The 17,923-nt window shown below is 37.2% G+C and overlaps 1 long non-coding RNA gene across 3 annotated transcripts in view; it reads left to right on the top strand.

Moving 5' to 3' along the window:
* The first annotated feature begins 16,945 nt into the window (after positions 1-16,945).
* Positions 16,946-17,923, top strand: part of LOC307196924 — a 52,072-nt gene continuing 51,094 nt past the window's right edge. For all 3 annotated transcript variants that reach the window (XR_013831287.1, XR_013831288.1, XR_013831289.1), the window contains exon 1: positions 16,946-17,172. This is a non-coding gene — a long non-coding RNA (uncharacterized lncRNA). The remainder of the gene's footprint in view (positions 17,173-17,923) is intronic.

Raw genomic sequence — 17,923 nt, 5'->3', positions numbered from 1 at the left:
TCACTACAAATAACTCAATTTCGTTACTTTTTGTGGCTGAGTAATATTCCATTGTATATATGTGCCACATCTTCTTTATCCATTCATCTGTCGATGGACACTTAGGTTGCTTCCATGTCCTGACTACTGTAAATAGAGCTGCAATGAACAATGTGGTACATGATTCTTTGTGAATTATGGTTTTCTCTGGGTGTATGCCCAGTAGTGGGAATACTGGGTCATATGGTAGTTCTGTTATTAGTTTTTTAAGGAACCTCCATACTGTTCTCCATAGTAGCTGTATCACTTTATATTCCCACCAACAGTGCAAGAGGGTTCTCTTTTCGACACACCCTCTCCAGCATTTATTGTTGGTAGATTTTTTGATGATGGCCATTCTGACTGGTTTGAGATCATACCTCATTGTAGTTTTGATTTGCATTTCTCTAATGATTAGTAATGTTGAGCATCCTTTCATGTGTTTGTTGGCAATCTGTATATCTTCTTTGGAGAAATGTCTATTTAGGTCTTCTGCCCATTTTTGGATTGGGTTTTTTTTTTTTTTTATATTGATCTGCATGAGCTGCTTGTAAATTTTGGAGATTAATCCTTTGCCAGCTCCTACATTTGCAAATATTTTCTCCCATTCTGAGGGTTGTCTTTTTGTATTGTTTATGGTTTCCTTTGCTGTGCAAAAACTTTTAACTTTCATTAGGTCCCATTTGCTTATTTTTGTTTTTATTTCCATTTCTCTAGGAGGTGGGTCAAAAAGGATCTTGCTGTGATTTATGTCATAGAGTGTTCTGCCTATGCTTTCCTCTAAGAGTTTTATAGTGTCTGGCCTTACATTTAGGTCTTTAATCCATTTTCAGTTTATTTTTGTGTATGGTGTTAGGAAGTGTTCTAATTTCGTTCATTTACATGTAGCTGTCCAGTTTTCCTGTCACCAATTATTGAAGATGCTGTCTTTTCTCCATTGTATATTCTTGCCTCCTTTATCAAAGATAAGGTGACCGTATGTGCATGGGTTTATCTCTGGGCTTTCTATCCTGTTCCATTGATCTATATTTCTGTTTGTGTGCCAGTACCATACTGTCTTCAGTACTGTAGCTTTGTAGTATAGTCTGAAGACAGGGAGCCTGATTCCTCCAGATCCATTTTGCTTTCTCAAGATTGCTTTGACTATTTGGCATCTTTTGTGTTTCCATACAAATTGTGAAAATTTTTGTTCCAATTCTGTGAAAAATGCCATTGGTAGTTTGATAGGGATTGCAGTGAATCTGTAAACTACTTTGGGTATTATAGTCATTTTCACAATGTTGATTCTTCCAATCCAATAACATGGTATATCTCTCCATCTGTTTGTATCATCTTTAATTTCTTTCCTCAGTGTCTTATAATTTTCTGCATACAGGTCTTTTGTCTCCTTAGGTAGGTTTATTCCTAGATATTTTATTCTTTTTGTTGCAGTGGTAAGTGGGAGGGTTTCCTTAATTTCTCTTTCAGATTTTTCATCAGTATATAAGAATGCAAGAGATTTCTGTGCATTAATTTTGTATCCTGCAACCTTACCAAATTCATTGATTAGCTCTTGTAGTTTTCTGGTAGTGTCTTTAGGATTCTCTATGTATAGTATCATGTCATCTGCAATCAGTGATAGTTTTACTTCTTTTTTTCCAGTTTGGATTCCTTTTATTTCTTTTTCTTGTCTGATTGCTGTGGCAAAAACTTCCAAAACTATGTTGAATAATAGTGGTGAGAGTGGGCAACCTTTTCTTGTTCCTGATCTTAGTGGAAATGGTTTCAGTTTTTCACCATTGAGGACGATGTTGACTGTGGGTTTGTCATATATGGCCTTTATTATGTTGAGGAAATTTCTCTCTATGCCTACTTTCTGCAGGGTTTTTATCATAAATGGGTGTTCAATTTTGTTGAAGGCTTTCTCTGCATCTATTGAGATGATCATATGGTTTTTCTCCTTCAATTTGTTAATGTGGTGTATCACATTGATTGATTTGCGTATATTGAAGAATCCTTGCATTCCTGGAATAAATCCCACTTGATCATGGTGTATGATCCTTTTAATGTGCTGTTGAGTTCTGTTTGCTAGTATTTTGTTGAGGATTTTTGCATCTGTGTTCACCAGTGATATTGGCCTGTAGTTTTCTTTCTTTGTGACATCCTTTGGTTTTAGTATCAGGGCGATGGTGGCCTCGTAGAATGAGTTTGGGAGTGTTCCTCCCTCTGCTATATTTTGGAAGAGTTTGAGAAGGATAGGTGTTAGCTCTTCTCTAAATGTTTGATAGAATTCTCCTGTGAAGCCATCTGGTCCTGGGCTTTTGTTTGTTGGAAGATTTTTAATCACAGTTTCAATTTCAGTGCTTGTGTTGGTCTGTTTATATTTTCTCTTTCTTTCTGGTTCAATCTCAGAAGGTTGTGCTTTTCTAAGAATTTGTCCATTTCTTCCAGGTTGTCCATTTTATTGGCATAGAGTTGCTTGTAGTAATCTCTCATATCCTTTGTATTTCTGCAGTGTCTGTTGTTACTTTTCTGTTTTCGAATTCCGAAATTTCCCTTTCCGAATTTTTAATTCTGTTGATTTGTGTCTTTTCCCATATTTTCTGATGAGTCTGGCTAATGGTTTATCAATTTTGTTTATCTTCTCAAAGAACCAGCTTTTAGTTTTATTGATTTTTGCTATCATTTCCTTCATTAGTTTTCATTTATTTCTAATCTGGTGTTTATAATTTCTTTCCTTCTGCTAACTTTGGGGGTTTTTTGTTCTTCTTCCTCTTAATGCTTTAGGTTTAAGGTTAGGTTGTTTATTTGAGATGTTTGTTGTTTCTTGAGGTAGGATTGTATTGCTATAAACTTCCCTCTTAGAACTGCTTTTGCTGAATCCCATAGTTCTGAGTCATCGTGTTTTCATTGTCATTTGTTTCTAGGTATTTTTTTATTTCCCCTTTGATGTCTTCAGTGATTGCTTGGTTATTTAGTAATGTAATGTTTATCCTCCATGTGTTTGTATTTTTTACAGTTTTTTTCCTGTAATTGATGTCTAGTCTCATAGCATTGTGGTCAGAAAAGATATCTGATACAATTTCAATTTTTCTTAAATTTACCAAGGATTGATTTTTGACCCAAGATATGGTCTATCTTGGAGACTATTCTATGAGCACTTGAGAAGAAAGTTTATTCTCTTGTTTTTGGATCTCATGCCCTATAAATATCAATTAAGTCCATCTCATTTAATATGTCATTTAAAGCTTGTGTTTCCCTATTTATTTTCTGTTTGGATGATCTGTCCATTTGTAAATTAGGGTGTTACAGTCCCCTGCTATAATTGTGTTACTGTCTATTTCCCCTTTTATGGCTGTTAGCATTTTCTTTATGTATAGTGGTGCTCCTATGTTGGGTGCATAAAGATTTACAATTAGTATATTTTCTCCTTGGATTGATCACTTGATCATTATGTAGTGTCCTTCTTTGTCTCTTGCAGTAGTCTTCATTTTAAAGTCTATTTTGTCTGATATGAGAATTGCTACTCCAGCTTTCTTTTGATTTCCATTTGCATGGAATATCTTTTTCCATCCTCTCACTCTCAGTCTGTATGTGTCCTAGGTCTGAAGTGTGTCTCATGTAGACAGCATATATATGGGTCTTGTTTTTGTATCCATTCAGCAAGTCTGTGTCTTTTGGTTGGAGTATTTAGTCCATTTACATTTAAGGTAATTATCGATATGTATGTTCCTCTTACCATTTTCTTAATTGTTTTGGGTTTGTTATTGTAGGTCTTTTCCTTCTCTTGTGTTTCCTGCCTAGAGAGTTCCTTTAACATTTGTTGTAAAGCTGGTTTGGTGGTGCTGAATTCTCTTAGCTTTTGCTTGTCTGTAAAGGTTTTAATTTCTCCATCAAATCTGAATGAGATCCTTGCTGGGTAGAGTTATTTTGGTTGTAGGTTTTTCCCTTTCATGACTTTAAACTTGTCCTGCCACACCCTTTTGGCTTACAGAGTTTCTGCTGAAATATCAGCTGTTAACCTTAGGGGATTCCCTTGTATGCTAGTTGTTGCTTTTCCATTGTTGCTTTTAATATTTTTTCTTTGTATTTAATTTTTGATAGTTTGATTAATATGTGTCTTGGCATGTTTCTCTTTGGATTTATCCTGTATGGGACTCTCTGTGCTTCCTACACTTGATTGACTATTTCCTTTCCCATATTAGGGAAATTTTCAACTATAATCCCTTCAAATATTTTCTCAGTCCCTTTTTTTCTCTTCTTCTTCTTGGACCCCTTTAATTCAAATGTTGGTATATTTAATGTTGTCCCAGAGGTCTCTGAAACTGTCCTCAATTCTTTTCATTTTTTTTTCTTTATTCTGCTCTGTGGTTTTTATTTCTACTATTTTATCTTCCAGGTCACTTATCTGTTCTTCTGTCTCAGTTATTCTGCTATTGATTCCTTCTAGAGAAATTTTAATTTCATTTATTGCGTTGTTCATCATTGGTTGTTTGCTCTTTAGTTCTTCTAAGTCCCTGTTAAACGTTTCTTGTATTTTCTCCATTGTATTTCCAAGATTTTAGATCATCTTTACTATCGTTAATCTGAATTCTTTTTCAGGTAGACTGCCTATTTCCTCCTCATTTGTTTGGTCTGGTGGGTTTTTACTTTGCTCCTTTGTCTGCTGAATATTTCTCTGTCTTTTCATTTTGCTTAACTAACTGTATTTGGGGTCTACTTTTTGCAGGCTGCAGGGTCGTAGTTCCTATTGTTTTTGGTGTCTTCCCGCAGTGGGTAAGGTTGGTTCAGTGGGTTGTGTAGTCTTCCCCGTGGAGGGGACTGGTGCCTGTGTTCTGGTGGATGAGGCTGGACCTTGTCTTTCTGGTGGGCAGGACCGCATCAGGTGGTGTGTTTTGGCGTGTCTTTGAACTATTATGGTTATCGGCAGCCTCTCTGCTAATGGATGGGGTTGTGTTCCAGTCCTGCTAGTTGTTTGGCATGGGGTATCCAGCACTGGAGCTTGCTGGTCATTTAATGGAGCTGGGTCTTAGCATTGCAATGGAGATCTCTGGGAGAGTTCTCACCGATTGATATTTGTGGGGCTCGGAGGTCTCTGGTGGTCCAATGTCCTGAAATCGGGGAGGTGTGGATAGTGACCTGTGCTTGCACACAGGATTATTGGTGGCTGCAGCAGCAGCCTTAGTGTCTCATGTGTCCACGCTGATAGCCGCAGCTCGTGCCCATCTCTGAAGCTTGTTTAGGCGGTATTCTGAATCTCCTCTCCTCGCTCACCAGTTTGGGAAGTCTGAGGTCTTCTGCCAGTGTTCAGTAGGTGTTCTGTAGGGGTTGTTCCATATGCAGATGTATTTTTGATGTATTTGTGGGGAGGAAGGTGATCTCCATGTCTTACTCCTGTGCCATCTTGAAGGTCCTCCAAGTTAGATATTAAAAAATGATTTGACTATCTATAGTACAGGCTACAGTAGAATCAGACTTAAATAAATTATATTAAAGTCCAAGTGCATTTATGTATAATCATAATTCCACTGTACTATAGGGGTAAAAGAGAATCATAGGTAAATCAAACAGCCTGATAATGTAAGAAATAAAACATATCTATATATACCTGTGGAGAAAAGGGAAACCTAGTACACTGTGGTGGGAGTTTAGATTGGTGCAGCCATGATAGAAAACAGAATGGAGATCCTCAAAATTTTAAATTTAATTACACTCAGGTCATTAGCAAAACCTATTGGCTGGATGTAGTTCTAGAATATAACAGCTCCAGTGTGGACTGAGATTGTTATTGGAAGAGTTAACTATTGGAGGAGGAATTCTGGAGTGCTGTCAGTTGTCTATTTTTAATATGAATGATGATTACAAGAGTGCTAACACTATAATTATTGGTTAAATATATATTTATGTTTCATAGATTTTTCTGTATTTTATTATCACACACACACAAGAACACACACACACGCACACATAAATGAAGTTGATAAAAAGAGTGAATAGGCAACAGCACACTAATTCTACTCTTCCATTAACCAAAGGAAACCAAAAGCTCTATAATTATAGTTTGGGTTTGTTGCCTTGGGAAAGACATAAAATGATTTTTAGACCAATGTGAACTGAAAGGGCTCAGCAATGTGTGTGGCTAAAGAGATTTTGATTTTGGCTTTTTTTTGTCTTTATGTGGGAATCAAATTTGCACACAGCTGTCTCACTGACATCTAAATTACAAACTGCTATACGAGACTATTTACCCAGAAAACAGGCAGTAAGAAAAAGACAAGGAAATAATGTTAACCAAAGTAACCACAAGTGGAAAAACATATTTTGGGAAAAAGCCATTTATTAATAGAAAAGTATAGTGAAATCTGTTATTAAAGATTTTCTGCTTTCAGTATGGTAGAAAGTCTTTAGAAAATTATTTTGCTTTTTGCCTCTATTTTCTTCCAACATTTAATTTATTGCTCCAATATTCCTCTTTTGGAATAATAAACCTGAAAGTGTCCCAGGTTTTGAGTTACCTGTGGAGACAGCAAGACTATTCCCCTGCAAACACACATTGAGTCCACACTCAGTCTGAGAAAACATCAACCCTCTTTCTTTTCTCCATGTAAAGCCATAGTTTTGTAAGTCTTGGGATGTAAAAAGAAGGTGTTTCTGGAGATCATTTAATTCAATATGCAGATTATTGGTCAATGGAGATCAAAGTGATTAAACAGACCATTTTGTACCAAAATGTTTTGAATAGTCTAGACAAAAGTATTTTTTCAAATTTATTAAATTGAGTTAGATATTACTTTATCAGACACAAATGAAACTAAAGGAATGAACAATAATAACAACCACACAAAACTGCTTCAGTCTGCTCATAGCACATTAGAATTTCTTTCATTGTTCACCTACTAGATGATTTTGTAAAAATAGCTTTATTTACAAGACATGTTTTAACATTTACACTATAGAATTTATCACCTACCCCATGGCAGCTGGAAAATTTTTATTTTACCAGGTAAAATTCATATTCATATGCTCTGATGCCCAATTTGCTTTGCAACAATAACATGTGTTTCTGTATGTTATGAGTTGCGGTGCTGTCAACATAGTGCTTAATGGAATTAACCAGTGCTCTGAGATCAGCAATAGGATCACGCTCAAAAGCATCTTGCATTTGAATGCAATATTATCTGAAGTAAAGCGGTCAAGGTCCAAATTTGCTTTGGTTTTGTTTGATTGTCTTTCTTTGGCAAATCCGAAATCATTTTAATTAACGAAGTAATCACATTACTATGTGCAATGAGAATACTCTATAAAAAAATTCATTTAGTTTCAGAAGAGCTGTTCTGGCTTACACTACAAGTCGGTGCTATGAAAGTAAATTACCTAAATAAAAACAGGGAAAGTTCCTAGTTAGCAGGCTTTATGACAATGATTATGTGGTGTGTTTAATCTCTAGATCATATTGAGTATAATTCTCACTAGTAATGTAATAAAGTGAGATGAATAAAAAAGAAGAAAGAAAGAGAGAATACCTTTCCACTAAAACAACTTATGCCATCTGAGTGTCTCTATGATTAATATTGTAATTACTGCTTATGATATGAGGACTCAGTGATGTGTGAAGGCAATGCTAACTTCAATCAGCGAGTTGCAAAAGTCAATTTAATTGTCACGTGGTATTTGCTATTACTAGCATATTGATGTGGCACACTTGCATAATAACTCCTTTAAGCAAAAGCACCTTTCTTTTTTAATTGAATGGAGTGGCTTCATTATTTTCCTAACCTCTGTGGACTTTTAGAAGATGTACCTTTAGTTTGCATGGGAATAAGTTAGAAAGCTTGTTGCCTATGGTTGCTTTAAGCAGTTCAGGAGAAACCAGAAGAGTTTACTTTTTTTTTAATTCATTTACTTGTTTATTCAACAAATATGCTTCATTGTGCCAAGTGGTAGGGAAAGAGAAGTGAGCGAGACAATCTGGCTGATGAATTTATAAAGTTTATAATCTACTGGAGAAAAGAAGTATTAAGAAATACATACATATATACATATATGTATATTGTTGACTTAAAAAATTCACAAAATTCACAATATGAGAGTTGCGAGTTAAGTTTTATTTGGGGCAAAATGAGGACTATAGCCCAGGAGACAGCATGGAGAAACTGCTCCAAAGAGGTAGGGGGGGAAAGTCAGTATAGATGTGATTTTGGTGAAGGGGGAGTCCATTCAATCAAGCACACATTTTTTGCAGGTTTCTGCTAGTCTCGTGAAGGTTACTGCTAGTCACGAGGAGCAGACGTCACCTTGAAGGATTTTAGTGCTTTCCTAGATATGAGGAGATTCAAGAATTGGGCTCATAAAATCAGCTCCTGAAAATATCTAACTATCTGAAGACCTGTTCTGCCAGTTTTTCCCAGAGCACAGAGTGCCTCATTTCTGCTCTCCACCCTGAACTCCTGTCAAGGGGTGTTGAAAGTCAGCAGCTGTAGCAGCACGTGATTTAATCCTCGTAGAGGCAGATGGCAAGTGCCCATGGCAAGTGCCAATTTGTAGTTGAAAATATGTATACATATGTATATATACGTATATATTTATACATAAATTTTCTAGTTAGAATTAGGTTTTAGGTTAAGTGCTACAACAGAGAACTACCAGGTGCAATGAACCCATGTGCAGGGAGACCTAAATTACTAGGAGGAGTTGGGGAGGTCTTTGAGGAAGTATTATTTAAAATGAGCCCTGAAAGATGAGCTAAAAAAGGAGTGGGTATCTGGATTGTGCTGAAGAAGAGAAATCAGTTGACACAAAAGATCTAAATTGACAGGAATGTGGCATATGTAAGGTACAGCTGAAGCTTAGGGATCAAGGGAGGAGCTGCATGGTGAGGACAGAGTGGAAGGCAGGGAAGGGATTCACACTTAATCAGTTACTTTCTTCCTGAACTTCCTTCTTTACTTGGCTCTAAAATCCCCACATCTCCCTCATCTTCCTCCTAATTTCCTTCTTCTCATTCTCTCTGCTTAGTCTTCCAGATGTTCCAGTTCCACGGGGCCTAACCCCCTGCCAGATTCCTTCTAAAAGTACTGTACTCCCTGGATGATACTCACTGTCCTGTCTTTAAATGTTGTCTACGTTACAATTACTCTAAAAGGTATGCCTGGGGCCATGACCTCTGCCCTGAATCCCAGACTGCTCAGAAGTCACCTGAATTTCAACACCTAAAAGGTAATTCAAAAGTACCATGTCCTAATGAGTAATACAGTTTGGCCCTCCCCTGGATTCATATTTTTATAAATAGTGCCACAATTCACCAATTGCTCAGATCATTTATCTTGCATTATTCCTTAACTCTCATGTCAACATAAAAATTCATGAGTACTATCAGTCATTTTGACCTCTAAAATATACCCCCAATGCATTACTAACACCTTGAAGGACAAATAAAAATAAAAAATGAGAGGATTAATTCTCCCTTTTAAAAATAATGAAAGACACACTCCTCCCTTTCCTTAGAGCATATCTTTTCTAAACTTGTAATTGTAAATTCTTTCTCTACCCCTTAGAGATTCGCATAAATTTCCTTTTAAATAGCTTTTTGTCAGGTTTGCAACCCAGTACTGTCTTTCTTAAGAAACTGGAGTTGAATGTAAAATCAAGGGAGATAAGGAGGCACTTATTCCAAGCGTGCCCGTTCAACGTTTGTAAGTCAACCAACATAATCCCACACATCAGGAAACTAAAATAAAAATCAATCGATACAGAAAAAGCACTTGACAAAATCCAACATCTGTTCATGATTAAGAAAAAAACAAACAAAAACAAAACCAACTCTCAGCATACGAGGGATAAATGGGAATTTCTTCAACTTGATAAAGAACGTCTATAAAAACACCTACAACTATCATCATACTTAATGATGAGAAACTGGATGCATTCCCCCTAAGAGCAGGGATAGGGCAAGACTCTCTTCTCTCATTTCGTCTATCCAGCGTGATACTGGAGTACCTAATTAGTGCACTGATAGTAGAAAATGAAATAAAAGTCTCTTTGCCTCTGTGGTCTTTCTCCTAAAAGCCCGTAAACCCAGCTAACCATGAGAAAATCTCCAGGAAAATCCTAATTGAGGCACATTCTACAACATATCTGAGCAGTACTCAAAACTGTCAGGGTCACTGAAAGCAAGGAATGTCAAAGAAACTGTTACAGCTGAGAGGAAAGAACCCCAGGAGACAGGGTTATTAAATGTAATGTGGGGACCTGGATGGGATCCTGGGGCAGGAAAAGCATTAAATAAAAACTAAGCAAATCTGAGTAAAGTCTGGACTTCAGGTATTTGTGCTGGTTTATTAATTGTCACTAATGTTCCAAACTAATGTAAGATGTTAATAATAGGGGACAATGGATGTGAGGTATACAGGAATTCTCTGCATTAGCCTCACAATTTTTCTGTAAATATAAAATTGTTCTAAATTTTAAAAAATATTTTAAAAAGGAAACAAGAATAACCATTGAAAAATATAAATCATATTTAATTCTCCTTTAATAAGAACTTTCCAGTGACATCTCTTCTACATATCTTTCCATTCTCCGCCTATGGTTTTACCCTTCTTCGTTCTGTTCCAATACGTTGCCCTCCATTTATCTCAAATTCAAAACCACATTGGATCTTTGCCTTATTCTCATCTCTCTGCCTGAGAAACACTGAATTTCATGGCTGTCTGTCTGTCTTCACTCAGTACACTGTTTAGGTGCCACCTTCTCTTCGAATCCTTCTTTGAAAGAAATTAAATTGCATCTATCTCTTTATTTCCCCTTTTCCTTGAATAAATGGAGCAAGAAATTAGAAGTTCATTAAATATATCTAATTTTAGTTATTTTCAGTAAAATATTATAACTCATCAGCTGTGAGAGTTTGAAAGAATGAGATGCCAGTTCTTATGCCAGTTTACTGACACAAGTAATTAACAATTAATAAGTCATGAAATATTGAGATGAAAAGTCTGGAAATTAATGGTGCTTAGATTATGGAGAAATCATGAGTACAGTTTTAACATATTCACTTTGATATTATAAGTGGAAATGTCAAATTAATATTTGAGTATACAGATGTAGAGATAAAAATATGATATTTGAAGCCATAGTGATGGAATGAAATAGTCTGTGGTTGGAGCATAGGTTAAGATGAGAAAAACGAAAGACCCAGGATCAAACTTGAGGAACATAAATGATTAAAGGCCCTACATAAAAGGAGACACCAAAAATAACTGAGATATAGAAGCTGAAAAGTCAGAGGGGAAAGGAAATGGGTGCCAAGTCCCAAAAAAGGATTTTCCCAGGATGCTGTGGTTGACTCTGTTGGTACACAGACAGGTTAAACTAAAAAGAAAAGCGGTCTGAAAATTGCCATTGGAATTAAGAACTTTCACGGGATTTTAGCAAGAAAAGATTGATGATGCCTAAAATAGTGAAGACGAAATTCCTACAGACTGAAGAGTGGAGTGACAGGTGGCCAGAAAATGGAGGCAGAGTGTAAAGCAAATTGTTTTGTAAAACTTGGCCATTAAAAGCTTCAGCTGAGAAGAATGAGATCCAGAGGAAATATGTTTACTTTTTGAAATGGAAGAAACAAGAGTATATTCTCCACACTGATTGGAGAGATCTAATAAAATGGGAAGAGGTCTAGAAACAGGAAAAGAGGAATTTTGGAGAAAGTATTGAACATAAGCATGAGGGGCTTAAAACTTTCTATTCACATTTTCAAACCTACATACCTGAGAGGGGTATGTCTTCCTCCACTCCCTCTTCTTCATATTCAATCCTTCCCTCTTGAGAATGTTTGAGATGCTCTTTTCCTCTATTCACACCTTTGGATCTCAGGATATTTAAGGGAGAGATTCTCGGTATGTTGTCTATTTTTCAGATCTAATCTCTCCCTGGGCCAGGTTTTCACATGTACTAATCCTAGGAGAGGAAATAGACAAGCAAATTGTGGTCACTTCTAATTTGTATTTTTCAATATCACTTTATCATTACTAGAAGCTACTTTGAATTCTACCATTTAAATTCCAGAGTGTTGCATCTCAATTGTTATAGAATTTGAATTGGGCTTTAAGGCAGGAGTGATTAATCAACTTGAAACTATACATCATGTTGTCCCTTTCTATTTATTGCCTTATTACCAGATGTAAGAGTAAATATGTCTAGAAAATGATGAGTAGATTGGTCTCTTCAATACTTCTAGCTTTAAAATTACTTGATTATTAATTTCATACAATGCTTATGAATTTCATATCCAATGTATAAAAATACTTTTGCATAGTCATATCTATAAATAAAACTAACAATTAAAGTAGATGGTTTTATGTTCAGATTAAACCCTAATCACCCTAATTACAGACTTTTTTTTATAGTTGTTTTTTGATTTGGGTTTTTTTTTTTTTTTTTTTTTGTAGGGACCACAAATGTAATAAGCAAAGCCATTTATTAGTGAGAGACTGTTGGATTACCCGTTTGTCCTTCTATGTTCATTCTCCAAACTTCTGTGCTGTGCATAACATTTGTCCAGGGCCCTAATGGATATGGATGGCGTCAGAGGTCTCTTTTGCCCTAAGTCTTCCACTTGGGTTCAGCCAGTGGTCAGCACAAGCAGGAACTGGAAGAGAAGAAATGGAGTGAGGCTGAGGTGCTTATTCCTTCAGCTCATTTCTGTAGGATTGTTTTAGGATGGCCGAATCCCTAGACTGAAGGGCACAGCTCCTGCCAGATGGGTTTCCCTAAACAGCCTCCTTCTAGGTCCTAGTGATGGCTCCCTTCCCTCACCAATTCACACCTGTTTACTAGCCTGTTACCCTTAATAGTTACAGGGTACGGTACTATTCATTGTAGATTCCTTGCACTTTGGTCACCTTGCTTGCTTGCTTTAAATAACATCTTATATAAAATGTTATTTTTAAAAAGCTTTCAAATTACCCAATTTTGTCATATTGGCAAAGCATAAGATATAGTTAAGCGCTCGATTTTAAGAAGAAAGTTTCAGGAAATTAACAGATCAATTTAGCAAATTGTGATTCTTGCTTGTTCATTTAATAAATATTTATGGAAAAACTGCTGTACGTCAAGAGCTCTTCAGGCTGCTAGGTATACAACACTGAACAAAAAGGTCATGGAATATTTGCCCTCATGGAGCTTCTGTAATAGCTAGCAGTAATACTTGGCCAGAAACCTAGTACATCATCAAGTTTTAAATGTTGTTCTCTTTATAAAATGAACAAAATACTGAATTTGTTCATTTATTTTATAGATAATAAGTTGTAAATCTTTTACCAGACTATACCATTATTTTTTTCTAATAACTATTTTTTATTCACAAACTTCTAAGGTTTACTATTTAATGTGATGAACAATTTAGGGTGTACTAACTGCTCTAGCAAGTAGTTCCAAGACTACATAGTATCTGAAATATAACAGAAGTTTGTTTTCCTCACACAGCAGTACCATGAAGTAAACAAGGCAACAGGGCAGCCCTGTAATCCATCTTTAACTCATGGCTTCCACGTTTACTCTGGCAGCTGTCTTCAATCCAGCCAGCCAGAAAGGCAAAGGAGCACAGAGTTGGTTTCCATGGGCCATTCATGAACGTGTCATATGACACTTCTGCATATGTTCCAGGCAAGCACTCAGTCACATGAACACTGCTAATCTCAAGGGAAACTAGGAAGTGTAGTCTAGCTGTGTGTCCAGGAAAGAGAAGAAAGTTTGGATTTCAATAATATAGCAGTCTCCATTGTATTGCATATTGCATAAACACATACCCATATACATTTGGGTTATACATTTATATATGAATATCAAAACATATATATGTGGAATATTTATGTTTGTATGGAGTAATTATCCTTATGTGCACTGTGACTGTTGTATCAGAAAAACATGAAAATACTTTAGTTTCTTTTATTATCTATTTGAGATGATTGTGCTCTACAGTGTTATTATTACTCAAACTAAATGAAGCTAGAATTAATATTCATGGTACATCTAGACCTCAGGACTTTTGGAAGATTTATGAACCTTTTCAATACCTACTTTGAGTAGAGATCAGAGCATAAGAGCATAATGCCCTATTCCTTGAGCCTCCGTAGTTAAACAGATTTTCTCGATTTTAATGTCAACTTTATGTTCTAGGTGACCTGTATTATGGTCAGGTCATGATTGAAAAGAAGAGAAATTCCCTCAAACATAGGATTTTATTGTGATAATACACCAGAGAAATGAACCATTGCTTGAAACAGCCTTGTCATCAAGCCTAGAGACCTCCAAGGTCTTTTAGAATATGGCAGCAGGATCCTGCTATCTCCTCAGGGGCACACTTTCATAGCACCTAATTCTGCAGTGGCGAAATTGAAATATTTAACCAGCAATAAGGCACATCCTCAATCAACCAGAATAAAGGCTCCAGGCTTTAACACCTTAGCTCCTGGATGGAGGAGTAGCCAGGGCTGGTGGTGGTGAGGGGTAGACGTGCAGGAGCCTCAGAGAGGCAGCGATTTACCAAGCATTTTGAATTTATTTCAATGTTTAAGTGACAACATGGCCATGCCAGCCTGTGCCAGCTGAGTGGTAGCACTGCATTACTCACTGGACTGCTCTTGTGATGTGGCTTTTCTATTTCTCTTCTCTGTCTACATATGAAAACACTTTCAGTGGCTTCTCCTTACTATGCTTTTCCTACTTCAGGATATTTTGTGGTCACGGCTTCCATAACTTCATGGCTCTTATGGTTTTTCTTTATGCCTTTATATGTGTTTCTGTGTGTTTTGTGTCCAAGATCCCTGACGATCAGATTGGTCTAATTAGTCTCAATCAAAATAGGGTGTATCTTTTGGCCAGAGTTTCATACCACCTTATTTAGGCTGTTGAAAACTGCCCTTTAAAGACCTGTCACAGTTCCCTGTGACCCAGGCATCTGGTCTCATGATTTAAAGGAATGTATCCTAGGTGCAAATAATCCCTGGTGGCTACTTTTTTAGGAGGCACCTCGAACACATCAGGCAAGATGAGTATCAGAGTTTCTTCTCCAGATCAAACATGCTCCAGTGCTCTGCAGAGCTAAAAACCTCACATTCTTACAAGATTATTTATCATTTTCCTTGTGAGAAGACAACTAGAAAAAGAAAATAATATGCAGGAATTTCAGCAAAAAAAACATTTTATTAAGTGCCCTCTAATTCCTTTCCCTAAATTATTACCACAACCATGTCTAGGCAAAAATGACTTTGGAGGGAGTGAGAAAAAACAACAACAACAACAAAAACAAGAATGTCACCTTCATAATATTAAGCATGTAACTCTGTTAACCATTTTTAAATTAATTATTCACTTGGGAACCTAATGAAAAAATTAATTTACTTGTGAATATGACCAGTCATCACTGCTTTTACTGTAATTCAGACATATTCATCTTTGTCTACAATATCCAGCATTGTTGGAAAGCTAACAGACAAGAAGGCATTAAAACAAACCCCAAAGGATCAGTGAAATGAATTTATAGTTTATGGCTTCATGCCTATATTTTCAGACTATTGCTTATGGGACAATTACACTCTGATGACCTTCCACTAAGTGTAAGCCAAAAATATAATTCAGTTTTGTATAAATTAAAACAAACGAAATAGCTTTCAATTTAGCACTGCTGACATCTCTCTTCAAAGAACCATTTTTAGAGTAAAAATACTAAGATTAAGACTATTTAGGGGGAAATTACTTATTTTTTTCCTTAGCATAAAATGCAAAATTGTTAATATAGTCAACAAGATCTTACATCCTCTGTTCCTGCCCAATTTCCCTCCTCAGCATCGTATTGTACAACTCACAGCCTATCAGCCACACTGACCTCCGTCCTGTTCCTTAAATAAACCAGCATCTTCCACCCTCATGGGTTTTGAACATGTTGTTTCTTCTTGAAAATTATTTTTCGCAGATCTTTGCTGCCTCAATTCTACTCAATTCCATGTCTCATAAATTTCACTCAATGAGACCTCCACTAGTTTTCATCTAATTTCAGTCCTCCTGTTGAGTGTCTATTCTAAAATTTCCCTTCACAGTGTTCATTAACATTTTTTTTCTAATTACCTAATTTTGTGGCTATGTAAAAGCACAAACAAAAACAAAACAAAACAAAAAACCTATACTTTCTCTTACTTTATTAGTTTCAGGTATCAGGGGCTATTTTTTTGTTGTTGTTCATCATGGTATAAGCTCAGCAAGTGGTTCAGAACCTTGATTTATAAAAGGAGCTTAGTGACCGAAAAATGCATATTTATATGAATAAATAGATGGACATGTTTATGAAGTCTATTCTTATATAACTCAATAGTTATTTAAGACAAGATTTAAAACAGTTAAATAGGATGAGGGTCCATGGAAAAGATGGGACTTGAACCTTTTAGACATACAATATCACAAGGCATTTTTTTCATATGAATGTCAGTGATACCTTCCCCCCAAATACCTCTAAGTGTATTGTTGTAAAATATAAGCAACAAAGAACAAATGAAATATTAGAATATGTTTAGCTTATGCTTAACATTGTTTTTCTTTTCTGCAATCAAATGTATTATCATTACCCAAGTATTTCAAGTTTCATCACAATCTTTATTATTGTTAGAACACAGACAATATACAGCCCCTTGAAACAAGAAAGTGTCAAAAAAAAAAAAACAAACCTGTTTTCTTCCCTATTAGAATTTCTATTTTCAGATTCGCATGTTCTATATTCATTACTAACCCTTTAACGCATATGAAAATTGTGCTTCCTAATTTTTATATATCAGAATTTACATTGTGAAAAATTATGTTTTAGGGGAAAAAAGAAGTACATAGGTATAGATAGCATAGGTATTGTTCTCCCCGCCCCAGACTCCTCCTCGACCCTTCGGGACAGTCATAGCATGGGGTCGGCTAGGTTGCGGGGAGGGGCTTTGGCGCAAAGGCTGTCCAGGGGCGGAACTGCGCACGCGCGTGGCACAGTTCTGCAGCCTTCCGGAAGGCCCAGGTTAAGCTGTGCCGCTTTGTGGCGCAGAATTTGGGGCCCCAGTCTGAGGTCCACCGAGGTCCGAAGCCACAGCAGCCCTAGCAACCTTGCATCGCACAGCCTTGGGGCCAGTTGTCCCTCTGGGCAGCTATGAGGTATCTAGCACTCGTCCTGGCTTTTGCTTGAACAGCCCCAGGGCCCTGCTCTCCTCCTGACCCAGCCCAGCTGCCCGCACCCTGCAAAGGGGAAGCTATGGCCTCCCGCAAACCGCTGCATTGGGAAATCTCCTCCAGAACGCCACGGGGGACGACCAGGGCCCAGGGGCGAGGCCTGTGCAAGTGGGTGGAAGATGTGGAGTTTTCCAGAAAGGCAGACAGGGTGCGGTTGGAGCCCGCAGGTGGCTTGAATGTGGAGGGCAGTAAGTGTGGCTCCTGGTGGACGGGCCGGGGGAGGATGGGCGGGGATACGCGTCGGGCGGCTCCGTGAATCGCTGAATCTGGCGCCAGGCCCTGTTGCCGGCTACAGCTCTTCCCAGAGGCGGCCCAGCGTCGGGGTCTCGCGAGATATAAAGGGGCCACAGGGGAGGCCTGGGGTCAGAAACACCTGGTACCTCGGGTGCCGGCGGCCCCTCGCCATATCCTCGGCTGTGAGACTCACCAAGCAGACCCCAATCCCCTTCGCCATCCCTGCCCCCACCCCCGAGCCGTATGTATATCAATAAACTTGTCTGGTTAATAGACATAAAATATGCTTTAAATAATTAATAGTAAGATCTATTAAAATTAAGACAATTAATAGTAAAATGATTTAGAGTTAAGCTTAGAACTTAAAACGAATTAAAATTTAAAGACATAGCATGTTTCCATGTACTATAACAGAGGATATGTGTTTTATATTTGCTAGTAA

This window comes from Stenella coeruleoalba (genome assembly GCF_951394435.1).
Source record: "Stenella coeruleoalba genome assembly, chromosome: 14".
Lineage (NCBI taxonomy): Eukaryota > Metazoa > Chordata > Mammalia > Artiodactyla > Delphinidae > Stenella > Stenella coeruleoalba.
The sequence above is the reverse complement of the archived record's forward strand: the minus strand, read 5'-3'. Positions and strand labels throughout refer to the sequence as shown.